Source organism: Terrapene carolina, unplaced genomic scaffold (genome assembly GCF_002925995.2).
Source record: "Terrapene carolina triunguis isolate 2854851 unplaced genomic scaffold, T_m_triunguis-2.0 Scaffold113, whole genome shotgun sequence".
Taxonomy (NCBI): domain Eukaryota; kingdom Metazoa; phylum Chordata; order Testudines; family Emydidae; genus Terrapene; species Terrapene triunguis.
Genome location: NW_020664464.1, coordinates 25,298,391 through 25,315,490, shown reverse-complemented (window position 1 = coordinate 25,315,490; position 17,100 = coordinate 25,298,391). Strand labels below are relative to the sequence as shown.

The following is a 17,100-nucleotide window of genomic DNA, read 5'->3' as shown; positions in this document are numbered from 1 at the left end:
GTTTCAAGCTGAGATGTTCAAAGTTGCCTAAAGAATTTTGACTCCCATTCCCCTACTCAGCTTTGAACATCTCAGCCTTAAATTCAGTTCTAAAAACTATAACATAAATAATAGTGTTCACCTTAAATAAAGAGCTATTATCAACCACCATAACCATGTATTCTTAAAGTAAGAAGGCTTAAATCATACACTATTTCATTCATTGCACTGAAACTTGCTGTTAAACTATTTTCTAAAGTGTTGCATCTCTCCAGGTATTTTTCTTCTTTGGGTAGTCTCTCAGATCACATCAAGCGAGATTAATACTAAACTAGACAGACATCTAAATGAGCACTTTGCTCACTTTGGGCCCATTTCACTGTCCTTACACTGAGAATTAACTTGCTCTGTGAATAGTCATATTCGACTAAGATGCAACTCAATGCAAATACAAGTGGCAGAATCAGGCCCTTTCCTCATTCAGACAGATGTCACTGGACACAAGATCTATACTGATAAACACAATTTGCAGTATCTTATTTAAAAGTAAGTGCAAAACTAAGATGGGACTTTCACGAACAAGTTAGTCAGCCTTCTCATCTCCTAGGACAGAAAGGATTACAGTACACTGAAAAAAGCTTCTCCATCAATATTCCTGGTAAACTTTGCTGAAGTATACTGAGTTAGTCTCATTTTTCTAAGATTAAGGTATCAACAGGAAACAGGTGAGATTAACCCTCACTGGTATAGAAAGGGTGCGATTTACATTTCCCCTGTGTCCATGCAGACAATCATGCTGGCAGACAAGTTCAGACCCAAAGGAAAAGGTTCCACCAAGAAAGAGCCAAAGAAAAAAAAATAATAAAAATGTTACTAATAGAGGATGTTATACTGGCTAACAGTTAGTCAGATTGTGAACATTAAGGGTTGGTTTCTTAAGCAAAGCCCACATAATGGCTTCCGTAAGAGAAGCCATCAACCTGCCTCCCTAAAAGAGGCATTTACACTTTCCTCCAACAGTGGAGCCAGTTCTTCCTGGCTGGCCTTCAACCAACCAGGACACATATCTGAAGGACATGTTGTGGAATAAAAGGCTTCTAACCACTCCTAGTACTTCAGTATGTCACTAGTCTAAACTATTCTAGAGAAGATCTAGCTTTGTGTCCTCCAGACAGCATTCTGTATTCACAGAACAAACAGCTCAGCTAAAACTGCTGAAATTTATTCGCTTTATTTTATGAGGCAATCAAAAATAGTCTCACAATGGGAGGAAAATTTCTCTTGATAAAGGCCCCTTTCTCATTCTTGGCAGAAAGAGGATGCACCTGGCCCCAGAGTGTTCTGGGCCAATGGGCAATATGTCTCTAGTTTTTGCATTGCTGTTGCTATAAGAAGCTGCCAGATTGGGAAAATATTTGGTAGCCAAAAGTGTTCTCTTGTGCTGTCTTCTCAGCAATATTAGCTATTGTATTGCAAAGTGATCTGAATGTAAATGACTGTACAGTGCCCACTACATCAGGTATGGAAGAATGACTAATACTGGTACCACTGAGGTTCATTATATCCTAGCTGCTGGATCTGGATCAGAGTATTATGATTACCTGACACCCGTTAGATCTCCATATCCCTTAGCTTCTAAAATATTCTCTAATATCTATGATACCAGCTGCTCTTGTTTTCAAAGCTGCTCTTGTTCCCTCATCCTCTAATCCATGCCACTCAGAACATCTTCACCACTGATTAGCTGGTCACTTGCTTTTTCTTTCTCCTGGGCTTATGATGGTTCTTTTGGTTGCCTGCCCTTGAGGTCATTGAGAGTTGCTGGAACACCAGGTCTGGTTACTTGCTGACTTCACTGTCAGTGCAGCTTGACACTTGCCAGAAAAAAGCCAATATAGGAATTTGCTTCTAGAGTACTGATGTTATGGCCGTTTGCCTTTGTTTGGGCATGGGATGTCTCTACTAAACAGTATTCATGCCTACTGTTGCTGCTACACATAAAAATATCCAGTGGATATTATAGTGGAAACTGTGCCCTCCTCTTTTGGCACATTTTTCTGTATCACTTTTGTGGGGATTTTTATGTCCATCAGACCCTTACTATTCTTTCTGTCCACTCATCAAGTCCAGTTTGCCCAGGCATTGCATGACACACAAAGCCCGTGTCAGAACTGAGAATAAAAGATTTACCTGTCACTCCAAAAGAGTTCCCTCTTTACCAATCACTTTTTCCATACATGGCTTCCTGGCACCCTGACAACCTCAGACTAGGACTCTATTTTAAACAAAAATTGGTCATAGTTTGGATAAAAATGACATATTTCCTGTCAATGTATTGGACATTCCCTTGATCTAAAAGACAGCTAACCCAATTATCTGATTTACAAAATAATTGCCACACGCTACTATCTGTTTTACAGTCCTCCTAGCAAAAGGCATCCTATTGAATTCACATATCTGCTTTGATGTGCAGTAAAATTTTCCCTTTTAACTCAAGCATATACTGCATTAATTGCCCATTATCTTCTTTAAAATGTATCATATGTAACAAGGCTTAGATGTTGGAGGAGATTTTATATTCAAAAGTTCTTCCCACCATGTCAAAATCATCCTTTTCATTGAGTGAAATAAACGGTCTCAGTTCACACATCAATGATCAAGGGCCACATTTTCAAAAGTGGGAGTACTGAAATGCACAAGAGCTCTAAGAGCATGTACCTGCACTGGTGAGTGCAAATCAAACTACTGCGCATTTTCCTGATCTTTACACATAAAACTCCCACACTGGATTTTTAATTTAAATGTTGCTATATCAGAATATAGTACAACTTTGAAAAACCATCTGTACTTTGTGCCAAATTCTACTCTCAATTCACTAATTTAAATTAAAAGTAACTCTAGAGAGTCAGTTTCCCTCTGTGACATCATTTTAAATTGACAGTAATTCCATCAAAGTCAATAGAGTCCCTCTTGATTTAAATTTGTGTAAATGAGAGCAGAATCTGATTGCTTTACTCAGTGGTGTAATTTTAAATTAACTACCTTAAAGTCTGATTCTGCTCTCAGTTACATAATTTTAAGTGGAGAGGAACTCCACTGACTTCCAAACGACTGTGTAGATGAGGCCAGAATATGGATCTTGATCGTAGTCTTATCTCACTTACCCCAGCAACTTAAAACAACACATAACCAAGGGGATTAAAAAAGAATGTGTATATGTGGGGGAAAGAAAGCACTGCTAAATGTGATGAATCTGTACTGTGAAGTAAAGGTTTTAATGCAGTTTTTTAAAAGGTTTAGAAAATGCTTCTGTGCTTTATAATCCTTAAGTATTTGTATAATTCTATAATACTTATTTCCCTGGTACACTTTTTATTCTTACACTTCCTGCCATTATTGCACCTGCTTCCCCAACCTATCCCCACCCACACTGGGGGTTCGTGACAGGGTAAGCTGCATTACCAACCTAAGAGCTGCTTCACAACAGGCTGAATTTTCATATTGCAATGCTACAAATCTCACCGCTTTGCAAAAGGATAAAAACATACAGCGGCAAAAGTGCAAGCCAAATGAAATCATGTGCAGTTATACAAAAATGCAAACCATAAAGTTAAAACACTTTTTCTTCTCTATGCTTTTTTGCAGCGCTCATCTAGTCAATTTGACTATATGGACAGGAAGTTATAACCTATTTTTAACTTTGGAATGTGAACAATAATCAAAAGAGAGGCTAAAAACTTTATAACGTAACTTCATTCCACTGCAGTAGGAGATATTTTGTATCAAATGTATGTATATTTCTCCATAATCTTATAGTGAGATCTGGATTGATCTCTCTGCCCTACAGAAGCAAAACTTGCACCTCCCTGCAACAACAATGCCTTGTATACGCTTAGTGGATTCACCCCCAATGAGCGAATTTTAGTTTCCACTAAGGTTAAAACATCATGATAATGAAGTGTTGCAATTGCTCACTTAAAATTACAAAAAGTTTGGGAATGCAAAAATGAGGGGTCCAAGTGCAACATTAATTCAGCTATAAAGCACACATAGAATTTTGTCTTTTTTTTCTCATTAAATGCATATCTTCTTTGTGTTATAAGGTGTAAATCATAAAAACATATACCATACGAGCAAGTTAACGTTGTTGGAAGCTTAACTTCAGCATTTTATTTCTGTAATTTTAACTATACCTTTGCAACAAAATATCTGTTTGCATTTCCAAAATTATACTACTAACAAAACCAGTAATAATTGCTCAGTGTATTCCTCAAGTGTTCCACTATGCAGATAGTGTGCAGGGTCCGATCCTGCAAAGCTTAATCACATGATTTGTCTTTACTTATGGGCGTAATCAGTGGGATTACTCATATACCAAAAGAGAAGAGAGGATTTTCAATAACTGTAAGGTGATACATTTAAAAAGATGTTCTTGTTATTTCAAATGAAAATAGGATTTGTAATGTGAAATTTCTTTTCTTATAATAAAACAATATTTTTCAGTTTACAACTAAAGGACCTGACTCTGCAAACCCTTGTCCATGTGAGAGAAGTCTTTACTCACACGACTGGATCCACTGACTTACATGGGATCAACAACTCACACTGATAAGATATTACAGGATCAGGCCAAAACTGAATAAATGATCATTTGAGGTAGACTTGATGAGATAAGTTTCTAGGGCCTGATCCTGAGAGGTTTTAAGCACTTTGGCCCCAATTTACAAAGTACTTGAGTAGCCTCATTGAAATCCTTGGCTAATTAATTATGCAGGGCTCAGTTCTTTGCTCAGTTACACCAGTGTGTAAATATGGAATATTCCATTGCTATTAGTGGAGTTACTTCAGTCAAATGAGGGAAATGGATCTATAATATTCCATTAACATTCACATATTTTCTAAGGGCCAAATTTTGCTCTCTCGGTTACGATAGTAGTTTGATTCATTTTCTTTACTTCACTGGGGTTACTCTGAATTTAAACAAGTGCAAATGGAGGAAGTATTTGGCTTAGTCACTCCCTGTGTTCCTCTGCCTCTAGGGCCTGATCCAAAGCCTGGTGACATCAGTGGGAGTCTTTCTAATAACTTTATTAGGTTTTGAATCAGTCTGTAGATTAGGCACACTTACAAAAATCAAAATTAACAAATAACATTCTCAAACAGCATCAGACTCATACAAAGAGAAAAAAGGAATCAAATGCATCAGTGCCATTATAGTGTAGTCACTAAAGTTAAAAACATTATAACGTTAGCACCACTCTTAATTTTTTTTTTTGGCTCCTTGTACTTTTTAAAAGACGCCTATTAACTGCTTCCAAAAATAACCCGCCCCCCAGACTTTAGATCAAATTCTGCTCTCAGTTACATTAGTACAACCATGATGACTTGAAAATAGAAATGTAACCGAGTAAAATTTACATTTTTGATTTTACTGGGCTTTAATATTTTTAGTAGAAACAAAACCTGAAAGCTTTATAAAATACAATTATGGATTTTAATGATTCCTTTAACTGAACATGAAAATAAGAGCAAATATTAATCATTAGTTTAGTCATTCTGATCTTCCTAAAATGGTTTTAAAACATTTATTCCAAGTTGTTTTATCTATTCAAGATGAGGCCTTCCTCCTAACCTTCCTCTCCACAAAAAAAACTGTCAGAAAATAAAAACACTCATGTCTCAAGCTTCCTTATTTCTGCATTTATCAGTCTTAAGCTTAACGAATGGCTGAGAAAGGAAAGCGTCATAGTTCCTGTAAAAGTACCCACTCCAAGTGCTCTCAGGCTGTAACAGTTTATGGCCCTGATCTTCTTATCAGATCTGTGCAGGGTCAATGCATGTGGATCAGACTGCACATTTGGGTCCAAAGGTCCAGGAAATTTAAATACTTTGTACCTGGAGGGCTTGCAAGACAAAGCCCAAAATAAAGGATATTAACAAAAATTATGAGTGAAAATGTAAATGGCTTGTTGAATTATGGGGGAAAATTTGTCATAAGAGGGAGATTCTTTCCAAAATTACCATATAATTAAACCAAATTAGGGAATGTGATTTTGGGCTTGATCCTGCTCCACTGAAGTCGGTAGTATTTGTGCCTAAGAAAGGAAATGCTGGATTGGCCCCAAAATTGGCCTGACATACCACTTGCTATACTCGGCCAGTTTTATGTACCTGTGACTCTATTAAAGTCAATGGAGTTTCACTTTTGTAAAACTGAAAAAAATAGTGGTGACTGCATCCAACTCATTTCAGTGTGTCTAATAATATTCTGCAATTTTTTTTTCTTGGAAAAAAATCATCAAAGACATTTGACCAAAAAAAATTGTTAGGCTTTAAAACCCTGAATTAATATATTGTATTTAGCATCCCTGTAACTTCATCCCATGCAAACCGTGAGCATTGTTTGTTATGTTCACTGAACAAATCAGTTTCACATTCATGTATCTAACTATGCTCATTTACTTAAATACTGGTTTGTGTCGATTTTAAAGACAGTTGTAATTTACAGAGTTTTTTGTTTGCTTTCAAACTGGTAAATTTTATTTGTTTTCATAGTAAGCAGTTTAGTGGAATATGCCTCCTTATATTGCTTTTTGGTGTTAAAGTATTTTTTTAAAGTGTCAGTAATAATTTTGACTGACTAATTTGTATTTTTGATTTGCCGTGGTATGGTGTGTATTTTTCCCTATATCATTTACTCCACTGTTTTTCAAATTATACATAAAAAGTAAGCATAGGATGTAACAAAGAAACCTAGTTGGGCAAACTTGGCTTTTAGGTGTGAAGGAAATGTAAATGTTATTTTAGGGTTGGGCCCAAACAAAATTGCAGATTTGAACACCTCAGAACTTGGGGGGGGGGGGGGGGGAATGTGAATTTTGCAACTTGGGGCCCCTCTCTACTAAATGTTGTTACTTGATTCAACCCAAACGTGCTTGGAACGGGGCAAAATATCCTCCCAAGCTGTATTTAAAGGGTGTAAGGAGATGCTGAGCTGTTAGTTATAAAGCACCTTGAAAGCGAAGGCGGAAGAAATTGATCCATGCTATGGGTTTGTTCATCCCGTGCGTGTCCCTTTCCTAACGTGTTACTGACAACTGCAGCCCAGTCTAGCCGCGAAGCTTCCCCGCTCTCAGATCAGCGAGTGACAGACTAGCTGCAGGGCCACAAAAGGGACAACCCGTGTCTTTGCTTTCGGAGCCAACCGGACTCCCGAGCGTGCCCCTGCCAGCGCGTCTCGCCCAGGGCTCCCTCACCTGCCGGAGCAGGCAGCGGCTCTTACCTAGGCACGGCGAATGGGGAGCGCCGCGGGCTGTCAATCCGCAGGGATCCTGGCCGGGGGGAGGGAAACCTCCCTGGGTGCGGCGCCCTTCCCCGGCTGAGCGAGGCGGGCTGGTGGCCGCGGGCAAACTGCGGCTGAGCCCCCTCGGCGAGGCTGCCGGAGCGTCCACACCTCAGCTGGGCGGGTCCCCCGAGGGGACACCCCCAGCCCAGGAGCAGCACAAAGGGAAGCGGAGGGGCGGAGGCAGCAGCCGCTGTGCCCTGCTGCGGGGGTCCCGGCTCGGCTCCAGCGCGCTGCCTCCCGGACCTGCGTTCAGCGAAACCTTCGCTTCCTCATTTTCTGCGGCAGCCTCGGCTACTTCCTCCCAGCCTGGTTTCAGCTCACACACTTCCTCATTGGGCAGGACCGCAGCTGCTCCCCCCTTCATTTGCTTAACAGCCTTGACAAGTTCAGGGAGGCCACCGGCTTCCCCAGCCAGGATGCACCAGCTCGGCGTTGGGTGGCTTTGCCGCAGCTGTCTTCTTCTCCCTTTCCTGTCTGCAGCCTCTAATCCGTCCCTGTGAAACACTTCCCGCAATTCCACACCTCCCTCTCTTGCCTTTCCCCCAGGCCAGTTTCATTAGGGATCTGCAAAATAATCCTTCCCACTTTCCTTTCTAGTCCAAAAGAGTTCAAGGGAACCCACCCACACTGGGTTTCATAGAATCAAAAAAAAAAAAAAAAAAAAAAAAGACTGGAAGGGGGAGGTGGAGAGGTTATCAAGTCCAGCCCCCTTGACTGAGGCAACACCAAGTAAACCTAGACCATCCCTGACAGCTGTCTTCTAACTTGTTCTTAAAAACATCCAGTGAGAGGGATTCCACCACCTCCTGAGATAACCTTTTCCTGTGCTTACCTAGCCTTATCCTTAGAAAGTGTTTCCTAATATCCAACCTAACTCTCTTTTACTGGACATCCAGCCCATTACCTCATCTTACCTTCAGTGGACATGGATAACAGTTGATAACCAGCCTCTTCATAACTGCCCTTAATGTATCTGAAGATTCTTAGCAGGTGTCCATCCCCAGCCTCTTCTTCTTTAGAAGAAACATGCCCTATTCTTTCAGTCTTTCCTGTTTTCCAAACCTCTTATCCTTTTTGTTACTTTCCTCTGGACTCTCTCCAGTGTTCACATCTTTCTGAAGGTATGGTGTGATGCCAAAAACTGAATATGATACTCCAGCTGACGCTTCACTAGTGCCAAGTGGAGTGGAACAATTACCTCCTGGGACTTACAAATGACACTCCTATTCTGACATCTCAGAATGATATTAGCCTTTTATGCAACTGCATCATGTTGTTGATTCATATTCAATGTGTGTTGTATGTGGTCTACATGAAATTATTATAACATGGGTGCACAACTAGTTGGAAAAGTGTACCCAAAGAGTAGTTATGGGGTACAGTGGGGGCTGTCTGTTACTATTCAATATTTGCATTAACAACTTGGATAATGAAGTTGAGAGTACACTTATAAAATTTGCAAATGACAAAGGTGTGAGGAATTGTAAATATTTTGCAGGATTAGAATTCAAAATGACCTTGATACATTGGAGAATTGGTCTGAAATCAATGAGATTTAATAAAGACAAGTTCAAAGTACTGCACTAAGAAAAAAAAACCCAAATACCAAATGGGGAATAACTGGCTAGGCAATGGCATTGCAGAACTGGATTAAATCATATCTTTTAAAACTGTCTACTCTTGTCTTGAGAACTCCAAGCAATGGTGAGTCCACCACCTCTTTGGGTGAGCTATTCCAATGTTTAATTATCCTCAGAGCTAGGAAATTGTACCTTATTTCAAGGCTGAATTCGTCTAACTTCAGCTTCTAGCCCTTGAATTTGTTAAGCCTTTGTCAACAAGAATGAAGCGCCCCCACTATCAGATATGTTTTATGTGTAAGTGCCTAGACACATTGATCAAGTCACCTCTCAACCTTCTCTGTGATAAGCTGAATAGGTTGAACTCTTCAAGCTTTGTAATGTGAGGCTTGATTTCCAACCTTTAGATCTCTTTTGTGGCCTTCCTTTGAACTCTCTACAGTGTTTCCATATCCTTCTTGAAATGGGGGTACCAGAACTGGACACAGTTTTCCAGTAGTGATTTACCAATGCTATGTACAGAGCAAGATCATTCCCCTACTCCATCCCCCTTTTTATACATCTAAAGATTGCGTTAATATTATACTGAGTTCATGCTCAGGCATTGTGTACAATGACCTCCAAAGTCCTTCTCTGAGTCACTGCTTTCCAAGACAACCTCCCCGCCTGTAAGTGTAGCCTGCATTCCTTGTTCCCAGATGTATTACCTTGCATTTAGTGGTGACCACTTAATTAGGCTATTCAGATCACTCTCTAATAGTAACCTTCCCGCTGGTGAAAGCTCCTTGGGAAGCTCAGAGGTTTCTTCAACCTTTCACACTTGCTGCCTAGTGGAGGGAACAGGTTCTTATTTTCTATATAGGAATCTACTAACTCTTTTTTTATCACAACATGGAAGAAAAACCTTACAAACCTTAGAGCCTGAAAGTTCTAAATTCTGGCATCTCCTAACTCAGGGGTGGGCCCACATCCGGCCCGTGGGACCGTCCTGCACGGCCCCCGAGCTCCTGGCCTGGGAGGCTAGCCCCCGGCCCCTCCCCCGCTGTTCCTCCTCCCCCGCAGCCTCAGCTTGGGGGCAGCGCAGCTGCAGAGCTGTGGTCTGAGCTGCGTGGTGGCGGCGGTGCAGCTGTAGCGCCGCCAGACACCAGTGCTCCAGGCATCGCAGTAAGGGGGCAAGGGAGCAGGGGGGGTTTGTATAGAGCAGTGGTCTCCAAACTTTTTTGATCGCGCACCCCTATCAGTAAAAAAAATTTGAGCACGCACACCCTGCCGCGCCAGCTCTACCATTTTTGCCACAGCAAAAAAAGAAAAGAAAGCCGTTTGGACTCCCGCCTGACGAAGAAAAAAAAAAGGCGCTCCTCCTGCCGCGCACCCCCACGGATCCTCTTGCGCACCCCACTTTGGAGACCTCTGGGATAGAGGGCAGGGGAGTTCGGGGGGTTGGTCAGGGGACGGGGATGTAGATAGGGCTCGGGGCGGTCGGGGGGGGAATAGGGGGTTGAATGGGGGCAGCGGTCCCAGGGGGGCAGTCAGGAAGGAGGGGGGGTTGGATGGGGCAGGGGTCCCGGGGGGGGGCATCAGGGAACAGGGGGGGTTGGATGGGGCAGGAGTCCGGGGGGGGGCAGATAGGAGGTGGGGGCCGGGCCACGACTCCCTCCTCTAACCGGCCCTCCATACAATTTCCAAGACCCGATGCAGCCCTCAGGCCAAAAAGTTTGCTTGCCCCTGTCCTAACTATACTAAGGAGGGTATTTATCTGAGGAGTATACCTCTGTTTCTGGTTCTTTCCTATTGGGCAATCTTCTGGCACTCACTGTGCTGTAGGCCCATTGCCCATAGGTTCTGCCTAAACTATACCCCAAAATAAATAAATAAATAAATAAATAAACTATTCCAAGAAACCATTTAAAAATCCTGATTATAATTTTGGATGGCACAGTCCCACCCTCCCTCTGTGAATGGAGCATAATCTGGTTAAAATGGCTTTTGAAAACCATTATCAAGATCAGGGGGCATATTGTACCATTAGCTTTTAAGCAGAAATCCGCATTGAAATATATGGTACAGCATGATCCCAGGTTATGTATGAGCAACATAGGAGGATTCAAGCAAAGGAAATTGGAATTCCATGAGGCTGTCTACATTTTTACCCCTCTATTTTTTAAAATCATTGTTAGCACTTCACATGAGACTTAATGCAAGTAAATGTAAAGATGTACCTCAAATACAAATATATTGACTTTTTTGTGGGTGGAGTGGAAAATCTTCAAATTTGTTAACCAACAAACTCTTTCTACTATGTACTATTATACTCTGTGCAAAGGATGCCAGCTATCAGTCAATTCAAATCATTCGTCTTTTTGTGGAAAGTGTGTAGCTTGCTAAAGAAAACACAGTATGCATGGTGCTTCTGAAAGTATTTGATAGATGTTAGGAATCTGTGACCAACTAGTTCAATGTGAATGCACAAAGGGGACACCAGTATAACAACATAATCAGTAATTAATTTTGTATTTCTCATTACATTTCATCTGCAGGAGGAAGTCCCAAAAATCCTCTGTCCTTGCAACCTGATCCAATTAGACCATAGCACTCAGGGCTGATTCCATCAGGCTGTACCACCTATGATTGCAGTGGGCCCCAGCTTGGGAGATGCCCCCACAGGAATGCAGAGACAGTTAAGAGAACACCTGCTCAGCTCTTCACTTTGAGATAACTCTCAGCAAGCTGAGCCTCATTCACTACCTTGAGCAGCCAAAGCCACATAAGCCTGGCCAAGAATGTGGAGCTTCTTAGAGAAGAGAACCTATCTTCAGTACGTACAAGTATAATGGGAGTGGCATCAGTGTCCTCATTTGCCCATTGCACCAGACCCTACTTCTAGCATTGTCTTGAGATGTTCTTCTGTTCTTCCCATTTCTTCTGGAGTTGCTCCTACTCCCCATGGCTTCTCCTACTCCAAACTGAGTTTCCTCAACTTCCCTAGGAGCTGCTACTGCACACAAGCAGGGCTTCCTTTCGACATCCCCCCTCCCCCCATTAAAGGGCTGCTCCTCATTTATCTCCTCAGCTTCTTGATTTTTTGGCTCTCTGGCAAAACCAAAAACAAAGTTTGTTTTGGGTGAGCCAAAGCTATTGTTGTTCAACTTGGAACAAGTTGTTCAACCTGAAACAAGACAATTGGTTTGGGGTGTCTTTTTTTTTTTTTTTTTTTTTTTTTTAAGAATTTTAAAAAAGAAATTAGGCAATTTTTGAAATGAAACCTTGAAATATTTCATTTTGAAAGTGAACATATCTGGTATAGCACTTACTGTGGTGACTAGCCCCATTTAAGTCAAAGGAACAACTCATGGGAGGAAGCTCTATGCCAGTAGTAAATGTCAGCAGGATTGGGCTCCATTGAGTGTACAGAGGAAGAGAGAAGCGACTCATTTTGATAAGGAAAAGAAAATTTAAATAAAATTTATTGAATTCAATCACATCCTGTACTATATATATGTCAGTTGAGAGTTATTAACTACTGAAAGAAGCAGTAATTCACTGTTAGTACAACGGTAAACAAAATTGGAGAAAATTAAAAGCTGATAGCCTGAAAGGGACATTGTCGCACAAAAACAAGTGTGCTGTATTAGAGTCAGAATGAACGGAGTTTTGGACTTAGATCACAAGGAGCAAAGAGTAATGATTGGATTCTCATTTACACTAAGGTTTCTTTATGCTGCCTGAGCAATATAAAAGAGTCTAACTGTAAATAAGTAACAGGCCCTAAGAGATTTCATACATATAAGTACTAACTTTTTATGTTGCTATTGGGATTTCACCTACATATAGCTGGATGGGAGGGGACTACAATGGTGGCAGTCTAAAGGGAAAATGAAATGCTGTTAAACAAGAATTAAAGTGAGGAAAAACAAAAAATGAATCCCTCAGCCTGCTAAGATAGATAGGCAATTTAACTGTCAGTGTGAAAGCCTGTTGATTATAGAATCATAGACTTTAAGGTCAGATGGGACCATTATGATCATAGAATCATAGAATATCAGGGTTGGAAGGGACCTTAGGAGGTCATCTAGTCCAACCCACTGCTCAAAGCAGGACCAATTCCCAACTAAATCATCCCAGCCAGGGCTTTGTCAAGCCTGACCTTAAAAGCCTCTAAGGAAGGCGATTCCACCACCTCCCTAGGTAACCCATTCCAGTGCTTCACCACCCTCCTAGTAAAAAAGTTTTTTCTAATATCCAACCTAAACCTCCCCCACTGCAACTTGAGACCATTACTCCTTGTTCTGTCATCAAGTATCACCGAGTACAGTCTAGATCCATCCTCTTTGGAACCTCCTTTCCGGTAGTTGAAAGCAGCTATCAAATCCCCCCTCATTCTTCTCTTCTGCAGACTAAACAATCCCAGTTCCCTCAGCCTCTTCTCATAAGTCATGTGTTCCAGCCCCCTAATAATTTCTGTTGCCCTTTGCTGGACTCTTTCCAATTTTTCCACATCCTTGTTGTAGTGTGGGGCCCAAAACTGGACACAGTACTCCAGATGAGGCCTCACCAATGTCGAATAGAGGGGAATGATCACGTCCCTCGATCTGGCAATGCCCCTACTTATACAGCCCAAAATGCCGTTAGCCTTCTTGGCAACAAGGGCACACTCACTGTTGACTCATATCCAGCTTCTTGTCCACTGTAACCCCTAGGTCCTTTTCTGCAGAACTGCTTCCTAGAACTGATCATCTAGTCTGACATCCTGCACACCGCAGGCCACAGAATCTCACTCACCCACTCCTGTATCAAACCCCTAATCTATGTCTGAGCGTTTGAAGTCCTCAAATCATTTAAAGACTTCAAGGTGCAGAGAATCCTGCAGCAAGTGACCTGTGCCCCACGCTGCAGAGGAAGGCGAAAACCCCCCAGGGCCTCTGCCAATCTGCCCTGGAGGAAAATTCCTTCCCATCCCCAAATATGGCGATCAGCTAAACCCTGAGCATGTAGGCAAGACTCACCAGCCAGACACCCAGGAAAGAATTCTCTGTAGTAACTCAGATTCCACCCCATCTAACATCCCATCACAGGCCATTGGGCATATTTACCGCTAATAGTCAAAGACCAATTAATTGCCAAAATTAGGCTATCCAATCATACCATCCCCTCCATAAACTTATCAAGCTTAGTCTTGAAGCCAGATATATCTTTTGCCCCCACTGCTCCCCTTGGAAGGCTGTTCCAGAACTTCACTCCTCTGATGGTTAGAAACCTTCATCTAATTTCAAGTCTAAACTTCCTGATGGCCAGTTTATATCCATTTGTTCTTGTGTCCACATTGGTACTGAGTTTAAGTAATTCCTCTCCCTCCCTGGTATTTATTCCTCTGATATATTTATAGAGAGCAATCATATCTCCACTCAGCCTTCTTTTGGTTAGACTACACATGCCAAGCTCTTTGAGTCTCCTTTCATAAGACAGGTTTTCCATTCCTCGGATCATCCTAGTAGCCCTTCTCTGAACCTGTTCCAGTTTGAATTCATCCTTCTTAAACATGGGAGACCAGAACTGCACACAGTATTCCAGATGAGGTCTCACCAGTGCCTTGTATAAAGGTACTAACACCTCCTCATCTCTACTGGAAATACCTCGCCTGATGCATCCCAAGACCACATTAGCTTTTTTCATGGCCATATCACATTGGCGGCTCATAGGCATCCTGTGATCAACTAATACTCTGAGGTCCTTCTCCTCCTCTGTTACTTCCAACTTATGCATCCCCAGCTTATAACAAAAATTCTTGTTATTAATCCCTAAATGTATGACCTTGCACTTTTCACTATTAAATTTCATCCTATTACTATTACTCCAGTTTAAAAGGTCATCCAGATCTTCCTGTATGATATCCTGGTCCTTCTCTGTATTGGCAATACCTCCCAGCTTTGTGTCATCCGCAAACTTTATTAGCATTATGCTTGCTTTGGGTATATATAGATTTGCTGATGTGAATTGATAGTGTGGGGGAAAACACATCAGAGGCAATATTGCTTGCTGTATAACGTGGTTGAAAATCCCATATTTTCTACTTACCAAGATAGAAATGAATGGGTTCAGAACTAATGCTAAGTTTACATTTACATTATTTTGACTGCATACAATTATGGTCATTTAAAACATACAACATTCTTGACTAACCTCAAGTATATTTATCCAAACCTTATTGATCTTAGAAAGCATCAGGAGTAGTTGGTTCAAAGTTAGGGCAAAAGTTTGGGCCAGTCCCTATTTTATTTCTCTGCTTGTCCACTATCCCTATTTCTAGTTGTCAGTTTGACTCATGTGGTTGTAGCAATTATAAGAATATTTGAAACAAGATCAAAATATGGTGCATATCTTGAGATTAATGAGTGAAATAATTAGAAAAAAACAAGATATGATAAGGACAAACAAGCAGAGTTTATCTGCCTGTAATCTAGTAGAATTTTTGGAGTGTGTCAAAAAAATTTACATAAAGGGGAACTGGTAGATACTTGGACTTTAAAAGTCTGTGACAAAGCCCCTAACAAGAAGCTATTAAGAAAACTAAGCAGTTATGGAGTCATTGATTAGAAGTTGGTTAAAAGACAGAAAATAAAGAATAAATAATCAGTTTTCAACATGTCACAAGGTGGGTTTTTCCAACATACTTACTAGGGGCCAGATTCTCAGGTCCCTATTCTGCACCTAGCACTGCTTAGGGGGTAGAATAGGAGCTGTGAAGGCTTCCTGATCCTCAGACTCCTGGTGGCTGGTCTGGTCTCAAGGAACAATGTAGAGCAGCCTTGGGGACCAAGAAACCATTCCACTAGCTGGGGATTACCTGAGTACAGAGGCATTCCAGCCATGCCCCTTTTCTCTCAGCCATTCCTCTTATGTTAGGGCATGGCAAGGAGGTGGCATAGAGCTAATTTTCTTGGCCCTATTCCATTTGGGAATTCCCCTATGCTGGGACAATCCTCAACAGGCTGGTTAAGCCAGTTTTCTACCTCCTAGAACTGGTGTTGTATAAGGTACATTTTGGTGATTGGAAAACAAGCATGAACAATCAAGTGACAAATCTGCAGATGAAACTAAGTTATTTGGGATAATCAGAACTGCAAAAGACTGCGAGGAGAATGAGAAGGACCTAACAGAGCTGAATTTGTATCATGATAAAAATAATTCTTAGTTTTTCATCAGTAGAAATCAAAGTGTTTTACAAAGGAGGTCAGTATCATTATCCCCACTTTACAGATGGGGAAACTGAGGCATGGAGAGGTGAAGTGACTTTCCCAAGGTCACCCAGCAGGCCAGTGGCAGAGCCAGAAATAGAACTCAGGTCCCTGGGTCCCAGTCCAGTGTGCTGGACACTAGGCCACTCTCTATTAATGACATCAGAAATGTACTGTTGACAATTGCCAGATCGTACACTTTGTAAGGAATCATTTCAACTACTCATGCATATTGCAGGGTTCTAAATTTAGTGTTACCACTGAGGAAAGAAACCTAGGTGTCATTGTGGACTGCCCAATGAAAACCTTTACTCAATAAGCAGCAGAAGTCAAGCAAGCAAACTGTTAGGATGCATGAAGAATGAAATAAAAATAACACTGAAAATAGTACTAGCCCCATTATATAATTCAACAATATATCTTCACTGCAAATACTGTTTTCAGATCTGGTGACTATCTCTAAAAGAAAAAAGTTACAGAACCACTAATGAAAGGAAATGTATTGTGGGGAAAAACGTATTAGCCTATGGAACTCATTGCCACAAGGTATCATTGAGGCCAAAACTTTAAAAGGATTCCAAAAATGATTAGATATTTATATGGATAATGAGAACATCCACAGTTATGTTGGGGTCAGGAAGTCAGTGAATACTAGTATAGCTGGAAGAAAACTACAGACACCCAAGATGAAGTAGGTAAGCTAAGAATGCAACCAATAGTTTTCACAATCTAAAATAACTAATGACATGTGGAGCTTCTTATCCTTATTTTTACTTTCAAGTGAAACATGATTGACTTGCCTAATTTATAAATATGAAGTAGGCTTTAAAACTCCACACACACTGAGTTTATTTCATACTGACTTAAATATTGTCAATCCACCATCATGAACTAGTTTTCTTTCTATATTCAGCATAGGATTTTTCATAATACACCTCTACCTCAATATAATGCTGTCCTCGGG

At 41.1% G+C, this 17,100-nt stretch overlaps 1 protein-coding gene across 2 annotated transcripts in view; it reads right to left on the bottom strand.

Annotated features, from left to right (window-relative positions):
- The window catches only part of SYK (spleen associated tyrosine kinase), a 74,407-nt gene extending 66,669 nt beyond the window's left edge, over nucleotides 1-7,738 (bottom strand). For both annotated transcript variants that reach the window (XM_024214989.3, XM_024214990.3), the window contains exon 1: nucleotides 7,262-7,738. The gene's annotated coding sequence lies outside the window, so the exon portion shown is untranslated. The remainder of the gene's footprint in view (nucleotides 1-7,261) is intronic.
- Nucleotides 7,739-17,100: the final 9,362 nt, after the last annotated feature.